This window comes from Pinus tabuliformis, chromosome 4_2 (assembly GCF_031772625.1).
Source record: "Pinus tabuliformis cultivar Carrire ecotype Pingquan chromosome 4_2, CPIR1, whole genome shotgun sequence".
NCBI lineage: Eukaryota > Viridiplantae > Streptophyta > Pinopsida > Pinales > Pinaceae > Pinus > Pinus tabuliformis.
Window position 1 is genome coordinate 425,905,979 of NC_142304.1, and position 24,795 is coordinate 425,930,773.

General features: G+C 38.9%; 1 protein-coding gene across 2 annotated transcripts in view; it reads left to right on the plus strand.

Annotated features, from left to right (window-relative positions):
* The first annotated feature begins 6,535 nt into the window (after positions 1 to 6,535).
* LOC149169773 (uncharacterized) overlaps positions 6,536 to 24,795 on the plus strand; it is a 31,570-nt gene continuing 13,310 nt past the window's right edge. The window contains exon 1 of one of the 2 annotated variants that reach the window (XM_089427157.1): positions 6,536 to 6,685. The gene's annotated coding sequence lies outside the window, so the exon portion shown is untranslated. Of the gene's footprint in view, positions 6,686 to 6,795; positions 6,933 to 24,795 lie in introns of those variants that run through there. The other variant, XM_089427158.1, reaches the window with a different exon arrangement.

A 24,795-nucleotide genomic window follows, 5' to 3' on the forward strand; every position in this document is an offset into this window, starting at 1 on the left:
TGGTGTTCTGTGATTGTTTTGCCTTTCTCATTAGTAGTTTCCCCCTTGGCTGCATCGTGTTTAGATTTATTCTCCTCCTTTGCTGGGGCTTGAGGGTTGTGCTCTCGGAGATTCTGGAGAATGCCAAATTGGTTCTTCTCTTGTTGTTCTTTTTCCTTGTTATTGCCTCCCCTTCTGCGTACTACTCTTTTCCTGTTATTAACTGGAGTAAACCATTATGAGGTTGCCGCTTGATCTGGGTGCAATTTTGCTTGTTTCTTCTGTTGTTCTAGGATGATCAAACAATCTTTATAAAGGTGGACATATTCATGGCATTATCTGCATTGGAAATGTATTTGTTCATAATCAATAGCCTGTTCCCAGATGATGTCTTCATAACTCAGTAAGATGCTTGCTGATAGAGGCTTAGTTAGATCCATGCAAACACAAAGATGTGCATATGAAGTGTAGCACCCTGCCTCAGTGGTTTCTGACAACATCATATGATCTCCGAATTTGTTTCCAATCCGAGCTAGAACCTTTGGATCCCAGTACTCCTGCGGCAATGAATATAAGCGAATCCACATTGGAAGGGTTGAGAAGTCTTCTTTCTCGGGGTTAAATCTAGGCACCCATGGTTTCAAGAAAAGACCTGCTACATTCATGAAGTAAGGGCCTCCTTGAAAGATTGCATCTTTGTCCTTTATGTCATTGAAAATGACTGTAAAAAACCCTTTTGGCCCAAGCTTGAGCTCTAGATCTCCCTTTACGCACCAATTTTTCCTTATCCAGTTTATTATAACCCTTTCTGAAGGCCATGACCCTACAAATTTTCCTATCAGGGCGTATTCCTTCATGTGCTCAACCGTAGCTCCAAGCTTTTCCACCGAGATTTCCAGAAGGGGTTTAACCTTAGCTGATGGCCTGCACGACCCATTTGACCCCTCAGTAAGTTTTCCATTCTTGTTAGCTTGGACTTGATCATCGACCTCCTTCTGCGCTGCATTCAGGAAAGAAGAGTTGGTGGACGCATCCTTCGCTGAGATGCCTGGCTATGGAACTGAACTATGGGTCGAAATGGGAGGAGGTTTTCCTGCTACAATGTTGCGAAAGGAGGGGCCATCGCCCCCCTGGGGTTGATCATTTCGAACTCCAAAGCTCTATAGTGCAACCATGTTGTCGGGGTTGCATAGCCAATCCAATAGCAATTTTTCTATCATCTTTTAAGAAGAAAAAATCAGTGTGTTTGTGTTGTTAGTTTAATCTGTTTGTTCCTATTTAAATAAGATTTAGTTAGGTTTCAAAATATGTTTAAGTTTTAAGATATATTAAGTTTTAAGATATATTAAGTTTTAAGATACATTTGTGATAGTTTTTAAAATCATCTAATATAATGTAGCTAAGAGAGATTGTACTTTTTAATTTCCCAAGTGCATTTTATTTTATCACTGGTTCTTGACAAGAGTCGAGATATCATAGTGATTGATTGACTTTTCAATTCTCATTAGTTTAGATTAACCAATAATTTATATTAGTATTTAATTTAAATTTGAATTTATTATAATATTTATCAATTTAAGATATAATTTCAGATTTTCAAAAATTGCAAAGTTGAATGATTTTGTCTAATCATTAAACAAAATTTACATATAAATTTCTACTTTATAATTACATCATAACATATTTGAGAAAATAAACATGAATAATAACATAATTATTTATAAAAACAATAAATTTAAATAATATATATGTAAAGTTTTATTTTATACGATATTTATTAATAAAAGATAAGTTTCACTCATTTTTAGAACCATCTACATACAAATTAGGTTTTCTTCCCTTTGTTTATACATATAAAAAAATTATATGAGAAAAATACAAATATTAAATTTTACTTCACATGCTTCTTTATATGACTTATTACGTATTAACCTTTTTTTCTAACACTTTGACATTATTTCTTTAAACAAGTGGAATCTTTTAACGCGAAAAAATGAATCTAAAAATAAAAAATACATATAAACTTGTTTTCTATTCGCTATTAGATACTAAAGTCATTGTAGATGCATTTGAAACATTATTAAATCAAACTTACAATACAAAGTTTCCCATTATTTTAAATATATTACCTATATACTACCTACTATGTAACAGTGGTTTAATATTTAATTTTTCCATAAAATTATATAAATTCTATTAAAAAAATTAACCTATAAACTAATTAAAATAAAAAACAATTGACGTGGGATCCAGGAGTATGCTTAGGTAATTATAATAAAACCAAATCTTCAATCCCAGCGCTAGAAGAAGAAGAAATTATTTTAACGTCCACGAGGCTAAAGATAGCCTATGGGATAGATTGCTTCTTCATCTGTTTGATGTATTCGGCCCTTTTTCTGTGAAGCTTCAAAATAAATGCTCCCAGCTTCTCCACAAACCCCTCGCTAAATAGATTATCCCAAGAGCTAGCTACCAACATATCTGCATAATTTTCTCTGTTGTCTTTGAAGGCCTCACATTCTAAAATGAAATGTTTTTCTGTTTCCACTTTTCCAGAAGAACAAAAAATGCATACTCTTTCCTCCCACACTTCTTTTGGCATTTTCTAGCGCCCTGTTTCACAACGGAGTTGATGAGAATTAGTCCTTAACTGGGCAATAAGAATTTTGGCTCTCCAAGAGATATTGGCCTCTATGTATGCTTTTGCTTGATGACTATGAGTGGGATTAAACACTTCAATATAGTACTTTTTCTTTCTTCCTAGCTCCTTATCCCAAGTAAGCTTGTGGAACTTTTCCATAACAAAAGCTTTTATCTCTTTGTTGTTTATGGGACACACATTCAAGCAAATACCCCATTTACTAAACCATTTGTTATTTTGTTGCACCCAAGTATTTTTTCTCTTGCACAATCTGTCATTAGAGACAACCTTAGGCCATCTACCCTCTTCCATTTGCTCAATTTTTTTTAAATACCTTATGACTCGCACCATAGCAATTGTTACAATAGGAGCAGTTCCTGTTTCACTTAACAATATAGCATAAGGAACTGCACTTTTATCTTGAATTTTTTTGTAATCAAACACTTTTGAATTTTCTCAATTTGTCTCCACTGCATGTTGGATGTACTGCTGGCCCATAGTTCACAACCATAGAGAATCACCAGAATCACTAGAAGCCCAAAAAGAGTTTGAGTGGTTTTCCAGTTCCATAAATCTGTCTCTTTACACCTATTTTGAAAGCATAAAATGATTTCCAACCCCCCAAAGTTCTTTTCTTTCTACAACCATTCTTGCTTAAATTTTTGTTGAAGTCAATTCCGAGATATTTGTAATTCGCAACTTCTTCTAGAATGTTGCCTTCAAAGTAGAACTTATGTTGGTTATGTTTTCCTTTTTTAGAGAAAACCACTATTTTCGTTCGCTGATACCGACTTGCATCCCCACACTTCTACAAAAATGCTCAAGGAATAGTAAGTGCTCTTGCAAACCAATAGCCGATTTAGCAAGCAAAATAAGGTCATCTGCATACAAAAGAAGCCTTATAACAAACTTGCCCAAATAGACACTGTCACCCCCTTGCGAATTTAACCACTCCTCAAACTTGTCGATATATAAACTAAAAAGGGTAGGAGACAGTGGGAAACCTTGCTTGACCCCGATATTGCTTCTGAAACTTTCAGAAATGCCTACTAAAGTTCTAATTTTGACTTTCACCTCTTCATACAACCTATGCACAACTGCCTCCATTATGTGCCAAAGCTTATCCCTAGGAACCGAGTCAAATGCTTTTATGAAATCAACAAAGCAACAAAAGACATTTTCCTTTTTCTCCAAAACCTTTTCAATGATGTGCCTTAAAGTTATACAATGATCAACTGTGGAATGTTTAGGTCTAAAACCTGGTTGCCTTTTAGCACGCTTATCTCTTTCTTCTGCCCATTTGCTAATTTTGTTTTCTAACATGCTTCCAAATAGCTTTGCAAACAAAGGGTGTATCTTGATGGTCCTATAATTGGAGGGATTATTGACGTCACCGCTCTTGAAAAGAGGTATTGCCAAATTAGTTGTCCAATCTGTGGGGAGCCCCTGTTGTATGTTGTTGAAAACTTTTGTAATGTGAGGTGCAAGAATTTTTGAGCCCCACTGTAGATATTCTGCTTGGAATTCAACTAAGTCTTTTGCTTTTCCAACACCCAACTTCTTGATGCCCATCTCTACCTCTTGCACCGTGAAGAATTTAATATCAGTATTGACCAAGGGGGGAGGGTCACCCTTGGGAACTTGCTCATAGAGTTGTTTTGTATAGTCAAACCATTTAGAAGTTGTAATACTATTTCTAGTTTGTATCTTTTTCGGTTGGAGCTCCTTCCAAAATAATTTGGGATTATTTTGCCCAAGGAGGATTAGTTCTACCCTCCTTGAAACCATGAAATCGGTCTTTTTCTTGCTTAATAACTGCTTGTAAGCTTTGAGCTTTATGTTATCCTTGTTTGACTCTTTCCACATTCTCCTTGCCTTTTTGCATTCCTTGTCAAACCAAGCATTAACCGGAAAGCAATTTGTTTCAGACTTCTTAATTTTTGCTCTTTTGCACTTTGCAAGTGCGCATTGAATTAAATGTGTTAATTCATGACTATGAAGGTTGTGAATTGTGATTTTCTCTTTCTCAAAGAGCCTCTCTAGCGTCATTTTGAATGTATTACAATTTTTTGGAGTCAAAAGAATTATGCCCTGTGGGAGGTTTTGTTGGACATGCTGAATTTTTTACTCTAATTGTTTCTTTCCAGTCCAAGAGAAACATAAATAAATTGGCTTGTGATATGATTTTAAGTCCCACAGCTGATCTCCAATCAAGACTTCCTCCATTTTCTCACACAAATCATGCGAGAAAATTACATAATCTACTACACTTGCTCCATTGTAAGTATTGCAAGTGAAATTACCGGACTTTGCCCATCTAATCAAGCCATTACAAATGACTAAATCAAAGGCCCCACATAGAGTAAGAAATTGTTCACCAAAAAGATTGCAGCCCTTGTCCTCTGAAATTCTTTCCCACTGATGATTACTCTCTTCTATAAGCCAAATAGGGTCGCAATCATCTTTACAACAAAGAATGCTAGCTTGCTCACTTGCAGTCCTAGCATTGAAATCACCCACTATAAGGACTTCACCTAGCTGCAAATAAGTTGCAATATCCACTTTTAAGGCCGCAAATGGATCTCTGTGATCAAGCCCTCTACTTTTGTAGATTTTTGAAACTTGCGGCACAAAATAACATGCTGCGATTCTGATGTGGTTTCCATTTTCTGATATTTTAAACCAAATGAATTGCTTATTTGAGTCTTCTTTTTCTAACTGAATGAGACAACCTTATTTTTGCCTTACTAAAACCATAATACCCCTGTTCCCTTTGCCATTCCCTGCTGCCTTGTTCCACACTGCCATCTTCTAGTATCCTTCAAACAAAGGTGTCTTGCACCCTTCATGCTCATGTGTTTCTATGAGGAAATTATGTCTCAATCTTCCGCAATAGGCCCTAACCTAGGTCCTCGTCTCCATGGTTAACATCTGCAGTTTCAACAAACCAATCTTAAGGAAACATGGGTATGACTTGATTGCTATTTATTTTGACATGCAAGACTCACATTTGAGTCTTTGTCCCTGCTTTCCCATACTGACCTTGCTTCATGATTTCCTGTTGAAGAGTTTGTTGCATCTTCTTTATTACTATCTTGCTGCTCTGTTTTGGAAGGAGGTCCAAATCATGCTATCACAACGTTGCCTTTATAAATCCATGCTCTCTTGCCTTCATCTCTTGCTGTCCTAACCTTTAATATTTCCCTCCTTCTTTCATCCTGTTGTTTTACAGTAAATATTCTTCTAGGAAAAAACGAGAACCCCTCAAGAGATGTTTCTTACTTAAAATGATATATTTATCACACAAGATAGGCATGATGACTTTTATGGAATTGATTCTCTCCCCGTTAAACTTACCCACCCTCCATGCTTGGCATATTTGTCTTTGCCATAGCAACTTGTCTTTCAAGAAGTGTCTTGCAAGGTTAAAAGTACATTCATTTTTCCCATAGTCTTTCACCCCTTTAATAATTATGTTTGCTGCCCTATTTTGTCTTTCCTTGCCTTTTCTATCTTGCATGTTGTCAACCTGAATGTTTGTTTCTCCTTCCTTATTAGCAGAATTGCTAATACCTTGAGCCCAAGTTTTGGAAACTTTGCTGGAATGTCATTTCCTTTCTTCTCTTGCTTTTTCTTCACGGTTGTCTATTTGGGCAATCATTTTCCCTTTATCCTAAGATGATTTCACATTCACCACCTTTGTACTTTCCACTACAGATTTCTTTATGTTTTGCACATCCACCTTCATGTGTCGCCATTCTGTCTTCCCTATGAGAAGAGCTTCCTGTAGCAATGCCACTTGTTCTTTTGAAACTTTATGTGCATTATAATAACTTTTTGAGGGAGGACAATCTTGAAGATTGATATTATGTAGGAATATAACCCTGAAAGATGATTTTATAAACTTGTAAATATGTTGCAAGGTTGGAGTAGCGATTGCGGAGACAATATACACTCTGCCTACACACATAAATGTAACAAGCTGGGAGATGGCGAAGGGGACGACGGTTGCTTCCTGCTTTGCTATGCGCTAACCAATGGTGCCAATCGGGCAGTCAGGCAAAGGTAATTTTTCAACTCCACTATTGCAATAAATAATGAACATACCAAATTATTAATTGATCCTATTGGGTTGTACTGTACTGATCAGTTTCGTAAATCTATCTATAACAAAGGCCTGGATTCTTTCTCCAAATTTCATGTGATATAGAAGGTAGAGTTGGCAGTGTGAAATGGAAGATTACACAGATGAAGGAGATTTTTGGGTGTGATAGCCCCAACATTCTGGATGTATAAGATATTAGCATGATCGGTAGGGCCCTGTGCATTCTTTCTTACTAATAATAAGAAAGTTAATAAGGTTGCTTGGTTAGCTGGAAAAGAGTATTTCAAAATCATCAAGGTTCAAGTCTCTTGTTTTACGCCTTGTGGCCTGTCTTACCTGGGTGAGCAGGGAGTTTTAAGTGGTTGGGGTCAGGGTCAAGTCCCGGAGACTTTGGCAGAATAGATACCCCAGGGTCATAGCAGAAGAGATCTTTCTAGAACGTTGGAAATTGTTCACATTGCGTCGTAATACTCCTGAGTCCTGAGAAAAGACGTGCCTACCATAGTGATAATATGAAGCATCTTCTTAAAAAAAAAAAAAAACCAGTTAAAAACATTTCTCTTCTTCTTGAAACTCCTTCCATTAAGGCGGGGTAAACCACAACGAGAATAGAACCATACTTAACATTCTGTCCACCATAGTAGTGGACCAACACCCACAATTGGAATTGGCCATTGTTAAAATGGCATTTTGTTTCTTTTTAAATTCGTAAGTGATCTGGACAATGGTTGCTGCCTTTTTGAAATAGGATGTGAGGGGAGTTAATGTGGGTTCCTGTGACGATGAGTTGTCATCGAATTAGGAAACGAGTGATAACGATTAGGGTAATTTCAACCACATTTCAACTTTGAATGGAACATAAGTAAAAAACCCTTATATGAAATGGGTGGCGTTGGGAGAAACTGCAAGGTTGTGTAAGGTGATCAAGCATTGAAGGGTCTGCATAAGGGGAATGATGCCAGTGAGAATCTTGGCTAGCCTCCTTTGATTATTTTAGATGATCCTTTATACATTTTTCAGGAGGAAAGAACGAAAGTGATCAGGGGCTTTTGCATCATTCATGGTATTCTTGCTACTAAAAATATATTGAAACCCGGGTCAGAAACTTCTAGTTCAAGCAAGGTATCATGCTTCAGTTCTTTGATCTAATGGGGAATCTCTTGTCCACTCTAAGTCTTCTACTTCAAGTTTTCAGCTGGGGAAAATAATTCGTTCACGAAGGATTTATGGTTTGTAGTGAACTAGGGCAATTTTCTAGGGCTTCCATCATTCTTTCATGTCAGCAGTATTGTAGGCTAATGTAGATAAAATTCCCAATAAACAATGCTATTCAATAAACTATTCAGTGCAAGCTGTAAATTTGTCATTTAACCAATCAACTCGATACAACCCAATTCCAACAGTCCAGCACGAATCCCTTTATTTATCCAACATTTCAACAATGACAGACTAATACATGAATGGGTAATTACAGTTCTAAAATCCACAGTAAATAATATTATCCAATCAACAACCGAAAATCCCAAGCACAGTATTGTATTCAGCAACAGTTCTAACACTTCAACAGAATTTGACTAGTAGGCAAGATTCAAGTGACCCGAACCCTATCATCCTAATCCATAACCTGTGATTCCTTATAGAAGAGATATCCGAGTGGATGCAGGATGAAGCCCTAACTCTGGTTACAGAGGGCTGGCAATCAAACTCTGCCCCTAAATCGACCTCCGAATTAACTCAGTAACTCCTCTGAATTAGCCCAGTAACTCCTCTGATTTAGCCACAGTGCTAATGTGATTGCTTCACGCAATATCAATCTATTACAGGCTTCATCTGTCTCTTCACTGACCTCAGAAAATTGATCCTCGTCCAGGCTCAGGAAACCCTCGGATTAATGCTGAAGGATTCTCGTTGTCCACCAAAAATAGGGCAGCTGTACCAACCTGAAATTTTCAGCCCTGTGGCCCTTGCAGTCTCTGCGACTTCAGAAATCCGTCTACTACAGAACTCGTCTTTTTTTGCCACAAGACAACTTCAGATATTTGCGGGCTGCTTCAGGAAGATTTTTGGTGGCCTCAGGAGTTTTGACTGTTGTCTGTCTTTCAGGAATTTTTGGCTGACCAGAATTTCGTTCTTGCCCAGAAAACTCCGGCCTGCATCAGAAGGTAACCTCCTGTTGTCTTAAACGAATGATCTCACCTTGGAAGTGAATGTGGCTCCCTTGCTTAAACCTTCAAACCTTTGATAATCTGAGACAGAAGTATCCCTTGCTTGCCAGAACAGAAGACAGAAAGATAAAAGAGAAAATTAAGTTTATCAACTAGGGTGGAATCTTTCACCACCGAAATTGATAGGAGAAAAAGGGTCTTAAAACCCTCAGAGCCTCAGGCTCAAAGAAAAACAGAGAGAAAATGATTCGATCTATTGATGATCCAAATGAATTCAACCCTTTTGTATTTATAGTTTTCTTTGAAGAGATTTTCTCCTTTGTTAACTGGGTGAAATTCACATCAAACCCAAATTTTGGATTTCTTTGCCCAGCTGCCCCAAAACTTGCCCAAACATTGGTATTTTGGGGTTTTCCCCTTTATCAAGGACTATAGCCTCCGGGGATGGATAGGCTACTTCATCTCCTGAGCAATTAACTTTTTGGGAACATTACAAGGTTCCTCCCCTAAAACCTATTTTCAAGCTTAAGGATTTAAAAATTCATGGTTCAGAAGGGGAATTGGTTTCAATAAAAGAGAAAGACACTCTTATGAACACCTTTGGCAATCCTCCATTGGATCTAAGAATAAAAAGGAAAATTCAGTATATGTCAGTTTGTTTGTGATAGGCTTACTAGATTGAAAGCTCAGACATTTATTGTCAAAGCGTATGGGGCTGTGTTTTGTTAATGGTTCGAAAGGTTCTTTGAGTATATAATGGAAATAACAAATTGTAATATCAGGGGCTTAGAACACTTGATAGAAAGATAATGGTAAAATTTTGATGTGCCAGACTAGAAAGATAATGGTAAAATTTTGATGTGCCAGACTTGGATCTTCTTTTGCTCCAAGAAGTCAAGGCCATTGGATTTAAATTGAAAACTATTACTTGATTATATTTGGAAGAATGGAACCAATATATCTTGATCTCTTTTAACTTGACTTCTTTTATGCTCTCTTTAGGTGCTTCTCTATAACGGGTTACTTTTAGGCCCCATGTTTCAATGTGGGTGGTTGTTCATGCCTGTACCCCTAAGTTGTGCTCGAAAAGGAAAAGGGGGAGAGACACTTCCATTTCAAGGACAACTTCTCTTTATGCTATCCGTATAAGCATTACTTGAAAGCTCTCTTTATGTCATCCATATAAGCATTACTTGAAAGCTCTCTTTATGTCATCCCTATAAGCATTACTTGAAAGCGAAGGAACCACAATGTATTAAGCTAGAGGGCGAGAAACTTACATTCCAAGGAGAAGTTCTCTTTATGCTATCCCTATAAGCATTACTTGAAAGCTCTCTTTATGCCATCCCAATAAGCATTACTTGAAAGCCTTGAGCCATTATTTTGTTACGTCAGAGTTCTTCCTATGGAGTTATGATTCACTCTTTATCTAAAGCATAGAAGTTGCTCAACATGTCGGGGGCAATGTTCTAGATATGGCCTTGATTTTGGTCCCTTTTTCTCTGCCATAGACCTTATTCAATTCATAAAACGGATGTCTCCTTGCTTAAAACTTGATTAATCCCTAGGAGAGACAAGGGGGCAGATTGTCAAAGATCTAAGAGCCTGTAATGGTCTGGACAAATTCAGGAAACAGATGCACAAGGAGGCAATTAAAAAAACATGAACAATCCCTATTTCTATCAACTGCAATGAAAGTCTGCCAACAGATCTCTGTAAAGGCAGATGCTTCTGAATAGGAGCATGGTAAAACTATAAGACTTCAAATTTCCAAACCATCCCAATAAATCTCTATGCTATCCTTCTTATAATAAATAGGTCCAGTTGTAGTATGGAAACTATGTCAATTCATTTCTACAAGAAAACGATTTGGTTCACAGAAAATGAAATGATGTATGTCAGTTGTTGTTGCATTGATAGGTTGCATGGATTTGGTGAATCATGTCTGGCTTGGGTTGTTCTTTGGGCTGACTGTGTAGTGGGTAGTGTGCTCATTATTTACCCCCTTGGAAATCAATGGATCCCATTGCTTCAGGGCATAGGTGAGGAAACTAGATTCTCAATTGCTCAAGGGTGTACCACTTAGTTTGATGCAGGTATTGTTGGGCTTGCCGCTTGAACAATTATGAACCAAGGAATTTCTTCTTGCTGAGAATAATTGAACTATTAGTGGATGATTTGATCATTCAGAGCTGATGATCCCAAAATGAGATTGATCCTATGTTATATTGGACAATGGATTAGTATTACTTCCATATTCTTAAATAGGACATTGCATTGTTTCACTGTTGTGTCAAGCTGTAGTTGATGCTGAACATCTCTTTCTCATTTTTGTTGAAAAGAGACATCTCTAGTGGACACCAATTTCCTTGCTAGTTTCACTATTAGGAGATCAAACTTCTGCAAATGTGCCATTATCTTCTTCACCTACATGAGTTGCATCCTTTGGAATGCGATGATTCCATGGCAGTGTATGCACAACCTGCAACTTGTACATGCCATTTATGAGTCATGACATCTAGGCTCATACTTTCCATGTCGATCCTAGATGTAGGGTCTTCCAAGGATGACATCACATACCTCCAATGGTCATGTTGCTGCAAAATCTTGCACCTTGTTGCAAAGCCTTTACCAATATAGGAACACGCGCAAAAGACAAGCATGTCACCACTGTCACCTCAGCAACTACCCCTCTTCTATTATATTGGTGACAACTAGCCTCCACAAGGGAGGCTCCCCGGTAGGACTCATGTTAAAATTTGCAACTAGGGCCAAACTCCATGTGGGTCATCTTATTGGCAGCTGATATTTTTCTTAGATCCCTCTCATTGAGAGGTGTAGGATTGATCTAAAGATCATCCGATTCCGATAAGTATTCATGGAGATATGAATTTATTAGTGTTATGGGACAATTCGTCAAGGTCGGCCAACAACCAAATAAACCCCACTTGTGCTCAACGTTTTAGTATAAATAGAGGTGGCCTTCAAGTCATTTAAACACACACTTGGGATCTCTTCCCCTCTACTTCTCTTTGGGTTTTAGTAGGAGGAGAGATCCTAAGGGATAGCACTGCCCTAATCTAGAGGGAGTGCCCTAGGCTCTACGCTGCCCTAACGCAGTCCTATGGAGAGGCCCTATGTTGCCCTAACGCAGCCCTATGGAGAGACCCTACGCTGCCCTATGGAGAGGCCCTACGCTGCCCTAACGCAGCCCTATGGAGAGGCCCTACACTGCCCTATGGAGAAGCCCTACACTGCCCTATGGAGAAAGCCTATACGCTGTCCTAAGGGTGGTATGGATATACCCTAGCCGCAATAGGCTAGAAGAGAACAACAAGGAGTTAGGAGGCTATTCCAAGAGGCCGAGGAGATGTTGAAGAGGGCTGCAGCCCATATCTTGAGGTTGAGAGGCAGGGGGAATGTTTTGGGGTGGTTAGGTGAAGGAATATCCCTTATAAGGGTTGTCGCAACTAAGGGACAGCTTGCTGTAGCAAGCCGCAGTAGATAAGAGGAGGCCGAAGGGTGGAATAGGGGTTGGAATAGCCGAGCATTGCAGCCAAGGCTTTCCTCCCCTCTTAGAAAGGCAGCTGTAGTTGTGGAGGGCTATTCTGGTCACATTTTGAAGGCTGTTAGGACCGCTGTTAGAATGCCGTAACCAGTAATGCAATGCAGTAAATAGAGGAGCCCCAAAACGATGATGATGACACATTGAAGCAGCATGATGATGGAAGCAGCAATGATGATGGTATATTGCAACAACATGTTGATGTATGCTGCAGCATGATGGGTATAGTGATGAAATGTATCATAGCATAATGAGGGGCAACACAATGGTGAGGTGTAGTAGTATGATATAGCAAATTCATGGTGCTGCAAGTATAGCATGCAATGGTATGGTACAACAGCATGCAAGGGACAACAAACTAACATTGGGACAGTTGTATGGTACTTAGCAACAAGTACACCAAGCATGCAATGGTACAACAACATGCAAGGGACAACAAACTAACATTGGGACAGTTGTATGGTACTTAGCAACAAGTACACCAAGCATGCAATGGTACAACAAGCATGCAAGGGACAATAAGCAAGCAATGGGATAACAAACATGGACAACTTGGTTCAACCATGACACATGGGATAACAGTACAACATTAGGTGCAACAGTGATGAGGTCCAGCATTGTGATGATGGGTGCAGCATGGTGTAGCACAGTGAGGTGCAGCATGATGATAGGTGAAGGAGTCACCTTGGAGAATCAGTTGAAGCAACATGTCTTCAACTGATCTCATGTATCATCTTCTTAGAGATGATCTATGCTCTCATCTAGATAAGTCAAAGTGTTGACTTCAGTTGTAAATGTACTCTCTCTCTCTCTCTCCGCTGAACTATTGAAGAACATATAAGAAGAATTGATCAAGGGTTTCCCCACATTGGGGTTTGTCCCTGGCTAGCGCCACATCTTGTGTCCTCTTGTCTTGGCTTGTCTTCTGCGATTTATATTTATGTTCTATCTGCAATTTACTTTAATGCTGATGTGATTGCTAATCTGGAAAAGATATTGAGCTAACTATGAAAATTGAAATAAATTGCTCTAGCATAGAACATACCTAAAATTAACAACTCAGGGATCAAATAATGCTAGAAAGGCTAAAGCTAAGTGGCCCCCAAGGATCCTACAAACTAACTCACCAATTCCTATGCTTGTAAAGGGTAGGGTTAGGTGGAGATTGAGTGTAATGCAAACAATTTGGTTCATAGTGTCTATGGGTCAATCCTAATGTTTCCTGGACCTTGGGAGTCTGAAATAGAGTCCTAGAACACACCCAATGCATACAAAACACAAGGCTGCTATAAATTAGGGCAAAATCTGCAATTTATGACAGCAAATAAAAATTAATTACAATAGCAAATCTAACCATTCAAATTGCATGAAAAGTACATGAAATGAACGATTAGAAAGTTAGAAACTTAGGAAATAAAATTCAACAACTTTGCACAGTTCAATTAGCCAATAGTTACACAAAATATTGATGCCATCCTTAATAAATTGCAGAACAAAGGCATGAAAAACAATGATTTTGCTTCTCCAGTGCACATGAAATCGATTAATCATTATACACAATAGGAAATCATTAAAGAGCCTTATTTAGCTAATAGAACACATTCAAGATGAAAATTATCCCCAATATCAAGGCAACAAAATAAAAAGATGCATTTTAAACAAACTAAGGTTTATTGAGTTGAGCATAAAATGAACACCTATCCACTAGATGAAGAGATACTAGTGCCTTATCCACATAGGGCAATGGAGTCTAGGATTCAAACTAAACTTTGGACCATCTAAAAGGGGAAAACCTAATTCCAACTTACCAAGGCAAATTAGCCTACTTGCCATAGGGCTTAAATTAGGATTCTCAATTCTCTAGAAAATCAAGGGAGAAGTTAACCTACTCTTCCCCTCAATTCTTTTTTTTGGTAACAAAGATTTATCATTTCATTAGATCCAGACAAAATTATACATTGCAGCCCACTGGCGAAACTAGACTAGTGGATGTGCCATAGTTTCTTAATCATCCAAAATACTTTAAGTTCATAGAGGGTTGAAAGTAAAAAACTACTATCTTGTGGCCTCAGGCTAGCCAAAACAACAGTAGGCTTAAAACTAGTAAACCATATAGAAAAGTAACAGTAAAAGAGAGTACCGAATGTATCATCCAGATTTGGGAGAGTCTGACTCTTCAACTGCGATCATTTCTTCATTGCTTTCTGGCGAGCAACTTAGATATGGAGGAATGCTCAGGTGGGCCTTGATATGCTCCATCTGTCGATCTAGTCCTAAGGAAATGAGTTAAATTTCATCCAGTATGAGTAGAATTTCCTCCCTTGCTACGTTCCGGTCCACAAGAACTCATCCCATGAGCATCCTGAGATGCAAGTAGATGTCAATGGCATGCATGTAGTGATTTAACCTTCCTCGAGTATGTCCAACATCTAGAATCCAATCGAGAAATTCCCCAGTGACCTCTATGTCCAATAGACAGCCTCTTTCGCCACTGATATTTTTGGCAGCCTGTGCAATTTCCTTCTAAAGCGGTGTTAGTGTGTTTTCCTTGTATCTTCTTTTTGAGGTTTCAGCTCTTTGTTGGGCCCAAGTACGCCCCATTTTGTTGCAATACGCTGCCCCATGTCTCACCTTGGCTTGCTGTCTGGGCATGTTGCTGCTCAAATTATAACCTGTGACTAAGGTGGTTGGTGAAGCGAGGGTGGTCAAAAGGAAAGAGGGGATTGAGGAGAAAGGTTTGTGCCTTTTTTCTGGTTTAAACCATGAAACCAAAATTCTCCAAAACCTGCGTGAAAAGGGGACGTTTGAGGCCTTGGGGAACACTACCTGAAATGTGGAGGTGAGGGAAGGGGATAACAGAGTGAGAACAAGAGGGAAACAACGAGGAAGTCAATATGGAAGGGATAACAATTAACTGCAAGAAAAGCCATAAGAGAATTGATGACTTGAGATACTCATAATAGAAACAGCTAGACCTAGTGTGCACCTGCAAAGGGGTCTGAGATTTTATAACAAAGGTCCCCCAAACCATGAGAGTTGCAAGTGGAAACCAGCAACCATGAGTGCCCATCTGCCATGTTTGATGTGAGGTCTAGTCATGCAAATGCGTAATGTCTTCTTCCAATTGATTGATTAAAGGGGGACAAATAGCCTATCCAACCCCATAGGCTATAGTCTTGATAAAGGGGTGAAACCTAATTTTTCCAATGTTGGGGCAACATTGTGTAAATGTTAGGTTGGTTGGGGCAAAAAACCCAAAATTGTTGGTTGCATCCACAACTCCTCACATTTGGAAGCCCATGAAGAAATTTGTAAATAGAGGAGAGTTGGAGAGCTGTGGCTTTTAGGGTTTTAAGACCCCTTTTCCTCTAGTAATTCCGGTGGTGAAAGATTCCACCCTAGTTAGTAAAATTCTCTTACCTTTTATGTTATGGTCTGGAAATCGTTGGATTCAATTATTTGAAAAAACAACAGAATTCGTGGCATTTCTAAGGAATAAATTCGGTGGTTTCCTGAGGCAAAATTTGGACATCGCTGAGGACAATTTCAGTGGTTTTTTGGGCAGACGATAGTGTTTAAGTAATCTAGATTGCAGGGTTGCATCTATAGTCTTGGCATTCTAAGGCAAGTTCAGTGGCCAGTTTAAGTCAGTTTCGTAGGTTCCGAGATTTGCTCTATTCAGGAGGTTTGACCCTCCACAGGGAGACACAATTCTGAGATAGCGAAGATAACAGTAAGAAGATATGTTTGTTTAGAGTTGACATTCGGTCCTCCTAGGTTATACACTATTACAGGAAGTCTTGAGCTGCAGACAGCGGAGCTTATGGTCCTCTCTGTTAGCAAACTTTCAGTTTCTGTAGAATAATAAGGCAAATAAGTTCCTAGTTGAATTCTGTCAAATTATTGATTGGTTTAGCTACACTTGCTAAGTTGCTACAATATTGTATTTGCTGTATATAGCTCTAATTAATTGGACAATCAGTCTTGTTTGTGGTGGAATTGAAAATATCATACTGCTATTATTCCTACATGTCTAGTGTAGCTGTTAAATAATTTGTTTATGATGTGAAGGAATATCTGCTATCATATAAGTGCATGAATATCTATTGCTTTTCTATTGGAAGCTTTAACCTGAATAGGAAAACCTAAGGGCAAAAATTGCCCTAGGTCACTACAGCAGTATCAGAGCTGTGCATTCTGCCAGCTTGAGGGTTAACAATGGAATCCAAACTGTTTTGGTGAGGGACCAACACTCTTACAAATCAAAACAACAATATGATGGGAAGAATGATGGAAGAAGAGCTTTTTAGAGTAGGAGATCAACTCTTCTCTCCATCCAAAGATGTCCTTCTTCATTTGTTGGAAGAGGTGACAAGGCAACTACAAATGGTGGGACAACCACCTTCTCCATTGACTCTAGCAGCCATGGTTCCAGCTGTGACTAACTTGGGTGAATACAAGTTGTGGAGGCATAAAGATGGAAAGGTAAGGCTTGTTGTTGCACGTTGTCTGAATGAAGTTTTAAGGGTTACAATTCCTGAAATCCCTTATAAGGAGAATCTAATGCAGGAAATTAGGGAGCTCCAAAGTTCTTTGGAAGGAATGCAACTTGAAGAGGCAAAGAATAAAGGACATCAATCTTTGAACCTGGTGGTATGGGCAACTCAAAATCTTCAAGTCACAATATTGATGAGGTTCAAAATAAGTCTGGGATTCTTGGTCATGATCCCCATACATCAAGTTTTAGTGTTGATAATAAGGTCCTTATTGGACTTGCTACTGGTGATTTCACATCAGCTCCTTCCAGTGCAGCTCAAAGAAATGATGAGAGAAAACATCATGAGAAGTAACCCTCAACTTTTGGCACTAGTAATCTAACCCCTATTGGATCATCATTATAAGGCTCTAGTGCTCCTACTGGTGGTTGGGGAGAAGCTGTTATAAATCATGTTAGAGCATCAATATATGGGACTAGGAATTTGGCAAAGTCATCTGCGACCCAAAGTAACTATAATTTTGAAAAAAGAAAGTCAACAAGCAATGAAAAGCTCATAGAGGGTACAAAAATATCTCAATCAAGTTTTAAGGAAGGGATCCCTTACTTTGGAAAGAAATTAGAAGAAAGTCATGAGAAATGCTCCACTGACAAAGTTTTCAATGTTTTAACATCAGTGGGTAAGCTCCATCATGGAGATATTGATCTATGTTGCCATGAGGAGAATATGAAGGAGTAAGTAGGGGCTGAATGGGAGTTACCTTTAGTCGAACCAAATGATGTAAATAATGTGGACTCTAGAGATTCTGATAGTGTTGAGACATCCTCAAATGAAAGGAGCCTGGTCATATGTAATATGGCACTAATAAGTGTAGAAAATGAAATAGCGTTACTTGGGAGCAGGAGCGAAAACGGGTGCGGGAGCGACATTTTCAGAAGCTCCCTGTTTGGGAGCGAATCTCAGAGCGTTTTTTATATAATATATATATTTTTTATATTTTGATACATATATGTCAACAAAAACATGTAGAATGATGAATTAGATATAAAAAACATAAAAAAACATAGATTGATCATTGAACCATATAACAACAATCATCTAGAAGTTAAAATCTTCATCAACCACGTCCACAAATTAGTAACATACAACATATTGAGTCTCATGAATCATGATTCATCAATCTTAAAGTTTCAACTTCAAGCTTTCAAAATTGAAAATTCAATATATAACATTTATCATCATTGATCACCAAAGTTGTACTTGTAAGCTAAGTTTAACCATTACAACAAATAATATCTAACATGAAATGAAATGTTATAAAATGAAATGAAATGAAACAACTTTCACGAAGCATCATATTCATTTTTCATTACTAATGAGTTATAATTACCAACTTCAAACTTAAATTGTCATATATTGTTTACAAAAATATCATAATAAATATGAAAGAGCCAACAGTTATAAAAACTACTAGAAACTAGAAAAAACAAGTAAATCTATCATCTACATCTTCGTCTTGCCACCACGAGTAATGTCTAATTTCTGAGTAGGTCGTGGTGGTCTTCTAGGAGTCTCCTCCCGCACAAACCCACGACCAGAACCAGAAAGCACATGCCCTCCATGTGAGGATGTACATGGAGGCGGCGACAACAAAGGAACAAGACTCGAAACTCGAGCACTGCTACTGTATGGTGGAGGTGGCATGTTTGTTGCTTCATCTTCCTCTCTCATAAGTTCCGCTTCCAGTTCTTCAAGATGTATAGTGCCATCCTCCAAATTATCATCCTCTGGGTGGTTGTCCCAAATTTTATGTGTTGGATCCTCATAAGCCTGATCACAGTAATGACTCAACAACCTCAAGATGTAGTGCACATAAACCAAACTTTCTGCCCAGTTTTCAATGAGTCTGTTTCTTCTCACATTATGTATGAAGCTGTAGATGCTCCAACACCTCTCTGCAGAAGAAATATTTACAACCTGTGAGAGAACTTTTTTTGCCAATTTTGGCAAAAGTCCCTGGCTGCCATATGCTTCCCACCATGTGAGAGCATCAAATCTGTCCCTATCTTCCATTGCATGGAAGGAACCAAACAAACTAGTGCAACTGAAGTATCTGTCTAATTTAAGACGCAAACTAGCACATTCCTCCCTGTCAGGTATCAACTTGTCTAATGCTTGCAAATATCCTGTAGATACCTCTTCATCTATATGGGGTTTGACCCTAACCCCACCCCTTGGTGTAGGTTGGCCCAACCAAGATGCTGAGTAGTATTTTGGCGTAAGGATATACGCCAAGGCATGTAGTGGAACATTAAGTTTATCCCATCATGTACACACACAATTGTGAATCAGTGTATACAAGTTGGGATCATCTTTCTGAACAATATCTTTTATTTGCCCCAACATGGTATCCATCTGCTCATACACCTCCCCAATCACTGGTTTATCTATATCTGCAAACTGAATCATGTGATAAATGGGCTTGGTGAATTCCAATACTTGCCTCACATGTGCCCAAAACATACCATCAAGAACGGTCTCCTCTACCTGTTCAAAACCTTCCCTATCAGCTGCATTTGTAGCTCTTTCTTTTAATTAATACCTGCTAGTGTGGACTTGATACCATGCTAGCCAATGACTCTCTTACCTTCAAAAGGCGCCTGAAGGTGAGGTAATAGCTACCAAATCTAGTCTTCGCAATCTTCAACAACTCCAATCTTGAGTGACTGCAGAAAAGGCCATGGGTATTGCTATGATTTGTAATAAATTTTATCATTTCTTTGCCTCTCTTGTACAAATCACCAATCCATTTGTATTGTTGGTTTTTGTTCTTAACAATATCATGCATCAAAAGGTTCATTGTGTGAACCAAACACCCAGACCAAAATATGTTGGGGTATTTATCCTCAATAATTGCTCCCGATTCCTTAAAATTAGGAGCATTATCAGTGATGACTTGGATGACATTGTATGGCCCAATACGATCAATTGTTTCAAGTAATGGTTCTGCAATGTTGATGCTAGTCTTGAACTTGTCTGAGTAATCATATGCTGAAAGAAAGATGACACCACTAACAGACACAACAAGAACACTTATCAATGGCTTGCCTTTTACATTTGTCCATCCATCAGATACAATGGACACCCCATGGTCAGTCCAAGAATTTGTCATTCTACTCAAAGAATGTGATATTTTTGCTTTTTCATGATCAAGTCCAACGGTTCTAGCCTTGTCATACCTAGGGCTCTTGTATCCTTTAGGGGCATCATTTATGGCAGAAACCATTTCATGCCAATAAGGTGAGCGAAGAACATTGAATGGTATCCCACATGCATAGAGAAACCTGTAAACTTTTGAATCCACATCATTCCTACACCCTTCATCAAGGAAATCTGATATGGTTCTACGCCTTAAACTTGGTGACCCTGTGCCTCCATATCCACTGCCATGGGAGGATGCTGAAGGAGTTCTTTGTGCATGTGATTGTGAGCTTGGTTCAAAGAAACCCTTTGATTTTTTAGATTTGTATTGGGCTTCCTCCTCTTCCCTTATGTATTTGGCTCTATCTGCTGCTGACACACCTGTACAAGTTTTGATTCCTATTTGTTTATCTCCATCCCATGGCCTTTTCCCACAGAGGTGCTTTCTGGCACGGGTGTATGAACCTGTGTAATTATTGTTGCAATGGGGGCAATGAAATTTAGTGGTTCCACCCCCTTTCCCTACTTCAGGCCTATTAACATATTTCCACAATGGGGTTTGGTCTTGTTTAGTTTTTTGAGCTGACTCATGTTCACTCTCCTCCAGCTCCTCCTCACCAAGGTACTCCTCTCCGGAGTTTTCATCAAATCCACTATAACCCACTTCTTCATCCCCTTCTTCATTTTCAACCCTCCTTTTTCTACTCTCCAACACCATAATAACCAAAAAAGGAACCAAGAAGAAGAAAATGCCAAGAAATATAACCATGATGTTTGAAATTTGAAGTTTTGAATCTGCAAAAAAATGGAATGAGAATGGGAATGGGAAATAGAGGAAAAAAATTATTTATTTATTTAGGAATGAACATAAATTTTTTTTGCTAGAATAGAGTGTAGATCCTACCTCTTTGGCCTCCAATCTCCCCTTGCAAGCTCTTGCAAGCTCTTCAATCTCCCCTTGGATGCCTCTCCTTGCTCCTTGCTCTCTCTCACTCTCTCACTCTCTCAAATGTAGAATGAAATGAATAATGAGGGAGAGGGTTTATTTATATTACCCCCCTCCCCTCCCTTCCCTCCCTCCCTCCTTTTTTTTTCGCGTCGCTGTTTTTTTTATTTTTTATTTTTATTCTTTTTATTTTTTCTTTATTCCGCACGGGCGTCTCTCACTGTTGGCCGGGAGCGAGTTTTCCAACCTAGGAGCGGTCGCTCCTCGATTGCTCCTGGGTTGGAAAAATCACTCCTTGAGCGGCGCTCCCTAATTCGAATTGGCAAAAGGCAGGGAGCGATTTTTTTTTAAGGAGTGCACTCCCGACCCGCTCCCGCCCGGAGCTCGAATTGGGAGCAGGATCGAGGGGGTGGGTGGCGCTTCCCCGCAACATTGCTCCAAGCACATCGAGATTGGGTACCATCATCTCATGGACTATGTGTAGAAAGGGATAGTAAAGCTTTCGTACATTCCAACAGATGAGTAGGTTTTAACGAAGGCCTTAGTCAAAGTCAGGTTCGTGTTTTTCAGAGATAAGTTGGTTGTTGTATAGAATCCTTTCCTCGGTGAAAGGGAGTGTTGAAAATGCAGCGAGAGAAGGTCTTCTGACTTGTGCCTTAGCTAGTGAAGACCACAAATTAGTCTTTCTCTCACGAGTGCAAATTCATGAGATAAAGTTTAGTTATAGGGAGTTGATTTCCAGTTTACTGGAATGGTCATCATGTTTGCATGCATAATGTTGGAGCTTTTATTCATTGGAGTCTTCTTCAATTAGACTATAGGATGAGGTGGCAGTGACAAGATCAATTAGAGCGAGTTAAGACTTCAGTGTTGATTGGAGTTAGAATGAGTTAAGACTTTTGTGTTGATTGGAGAGAGAACGAGTTGAGTTCTTAGTTAACTCGCAATCACAACTAAAGGAAACTCGAACTACTAATCGAACTAGGCCTCCTTGCATGCATCAATTTCTATTGTGAAAGAGAAAGATGAAGGCACATTAAAATAGACCATTCTTTGTGTGGATTGTGCATTAGTTGAGGATCAATTGTGCGCAAGGATTTCGGAGCCTGAAGTGCGCAAGTATTTAGGATCTAAAAGTGTGCAAGGATTTAGGAGCCAGAGTGCGCAAGGATTGTGGAGCACGAGATCAGGATTCATAGAGCAAGTCGAGACTATCTTCAGCAGAGATCAATTGTGCAGGGCCGAGATCAAGAGCAAGGCCAAGAGCTTCTTCTTAGGGGTCGAGAGTAGTGATCAAGGCAGGCTGAGAACAATTGTAGAGGTGAGAGTAGTGAGGAAAATCCTAGCGCTTTCCAAGAGACAAATTGTTGGCTGCAGTAGCAACATGAATTGTAATAAATCCATTTGCTCAAAGAACAATCAATAAAAGACCACAACAAAGAAAGCAGGTTTTCCCTTTTGGGTTTCCTGGGTAAAACAAGTGTGTCAATTTTGTGTGCATGTGTTTTTATCTTGATTATTTTCCATTGCATGTTGAATGTTAAGGAACTTTGTATCTTGGTGAAAGTTAAACTTGTTTGCAGAAATTAGTTGTCTTGTTTTTCAGTAGATTCATCTAAGTAGTTGCAGAGTTTCAAAAAAATTAACATGACATGTTGATCAAAGCGTACAGAAATCTCTTCAACAAAAACCCCATTAGTACTCTGGAGTAGGCTAAAGATGTTGCACCTGTTCCGCCAGAAGTTCTTCCAAAGGGTCCAGATTATCATAGAGCTGAATGTGTTAGAAGTTTTTTTTCTTCTGGGTTTCAAGCCATATCAGGGGTGCTAGGTATATGTTTTGAATCAGGAGATGACATAAACCATGCCCCTGTTGAAGTGGGCCCAGATCTTCAACTAAAACCCAGGGAGCTAGTAAAAATAGTTGCTAAGTAAGACACTTTTCATGATGCAGAAATCAAATTGGAAGAAGATTTTCATATGATAAAGTGAACATAAATGTTGACCCCTTTGAAATGGCCAACTGTTCAAAAGAATCACTCTTATGCTAGTCACTCCTCGAAACATCTTGTGGACCTCTTTCAGCGGGGGACGATGTTTAAGTATGCGATATTTGTGGGGGTATAGGTTATGAAGAGATGCTCATGGTCTGCAACTTGTGTAATGAAGATGTTGAACACATTTATTGCATTCCAAGTATGTTATATGAGGTTCCTAAAGGTGATTGGTTGTGTGAAGGATGCAAGTTGCAGCAGAATGCGAGTACCAAGACAGTTAAGACACATCCGAACTCAAGAATAGTGTTGAAGTCGGCATGCTTGACCAACAAGAAACATAACTATGGTACATCACACTCTAGGCTTTCAGCTAAATTGGACAAAATGAAGTTAGGACCTGATAAACAGAGAGCCATTAAAGATACTCTGAGCTCTCAAGTGTCTACAAAAAGCCAGGCAGAGGGTTTTGAAGTGGGACCTCCAATGAAAAAGTTGGCCTTTCAAGCTTCCAGTGGACATTCAGGCTCTTTAATTTCAAATGCAAAGCCCATCTTTTCTCAGGAGAACTCCTTCAAAGCATTGAATATCACGAAAGCAAAAACATCGACTACTGTATCTCCAAATCCATTGAGCAGTAGCAGTAATCTTCATGACAATGATAATTCTTCAACTTTATTAAGAGCTTCTTCCCCAAGCCCATCTACAAATATGCAATCTTCAAAGGGAAAATTTGTCTCTTCTAATGGTTTGGCCACTGACCCTTCAGCATTCACAGGGACAAGCAAGACTGGTAACAGTGTTTCATCTACTGGCCTTGTTGCACTTAATGGTAAATCATCAACAGATAGAACTTTCCCACTCACAAGATTGAACAATTTTGAGAAATTATCTGCAAGCCCCAAGATTATAAATGACTTCACCAAAGCAGGTTTTCAGGGTAAAGCAACTAGAGAAAATATGAGCAACATACGGGCAGTTGGTGGATTTTCCAAATCTTTGAAATCCACGACAAATTCAAATTTATCAGCTCTTTCAGAATCAATGCTGACATCTGACATTCAAAATGTAAAAATAAAGGAAATGAGAACTGGACTAAAAATGTCAGCTGAACCATTGTATCTTCAGTATTTACAGAGGACAGCAACTGAATATCCTACCCAAATGACTGCAGGCTTGAGTGATCCTTACATGGTAAGTAATTATATTGGAGGACCTTATGTTTGATATGCTGGAACTTCAAAAAGAGTATTTTGGGGCATTATTTGCTCAACAGCAATCACAATATGACCTACCCTATTTTGGAAAGGGTGGCACTCTTAGTCTGGGCCTTAATATCAACATCACCCCAAACTTTAGTGTGGGTCGCACAGTCATTTCAAGACATTTAAGGGTGACTTTTGCAGTTGCAAATACTCATGGTGGCAGTGAATATGGAGAAGAGCCAGGGACTATTACATCACTTGTTTGAATGAAGATGGATGGATTGGAAGTGATCAAAAGAAGAGATATGAATCATTTGAGAGGTCCTTATTCTCGAAATTAGGAGGACAAATTTGCAGCTTCTGAACTTGCAATTGCTCAAGGGCAAGTAATTTCGTGAAGGGGGGACTGTAATGTCCTCTTCCAATTGATTGATTAAAGGGGGATAAAATAGCCTATCCAACCCTGTAGGCTATAGTCTTGATAAAGGGGTAAAACCCA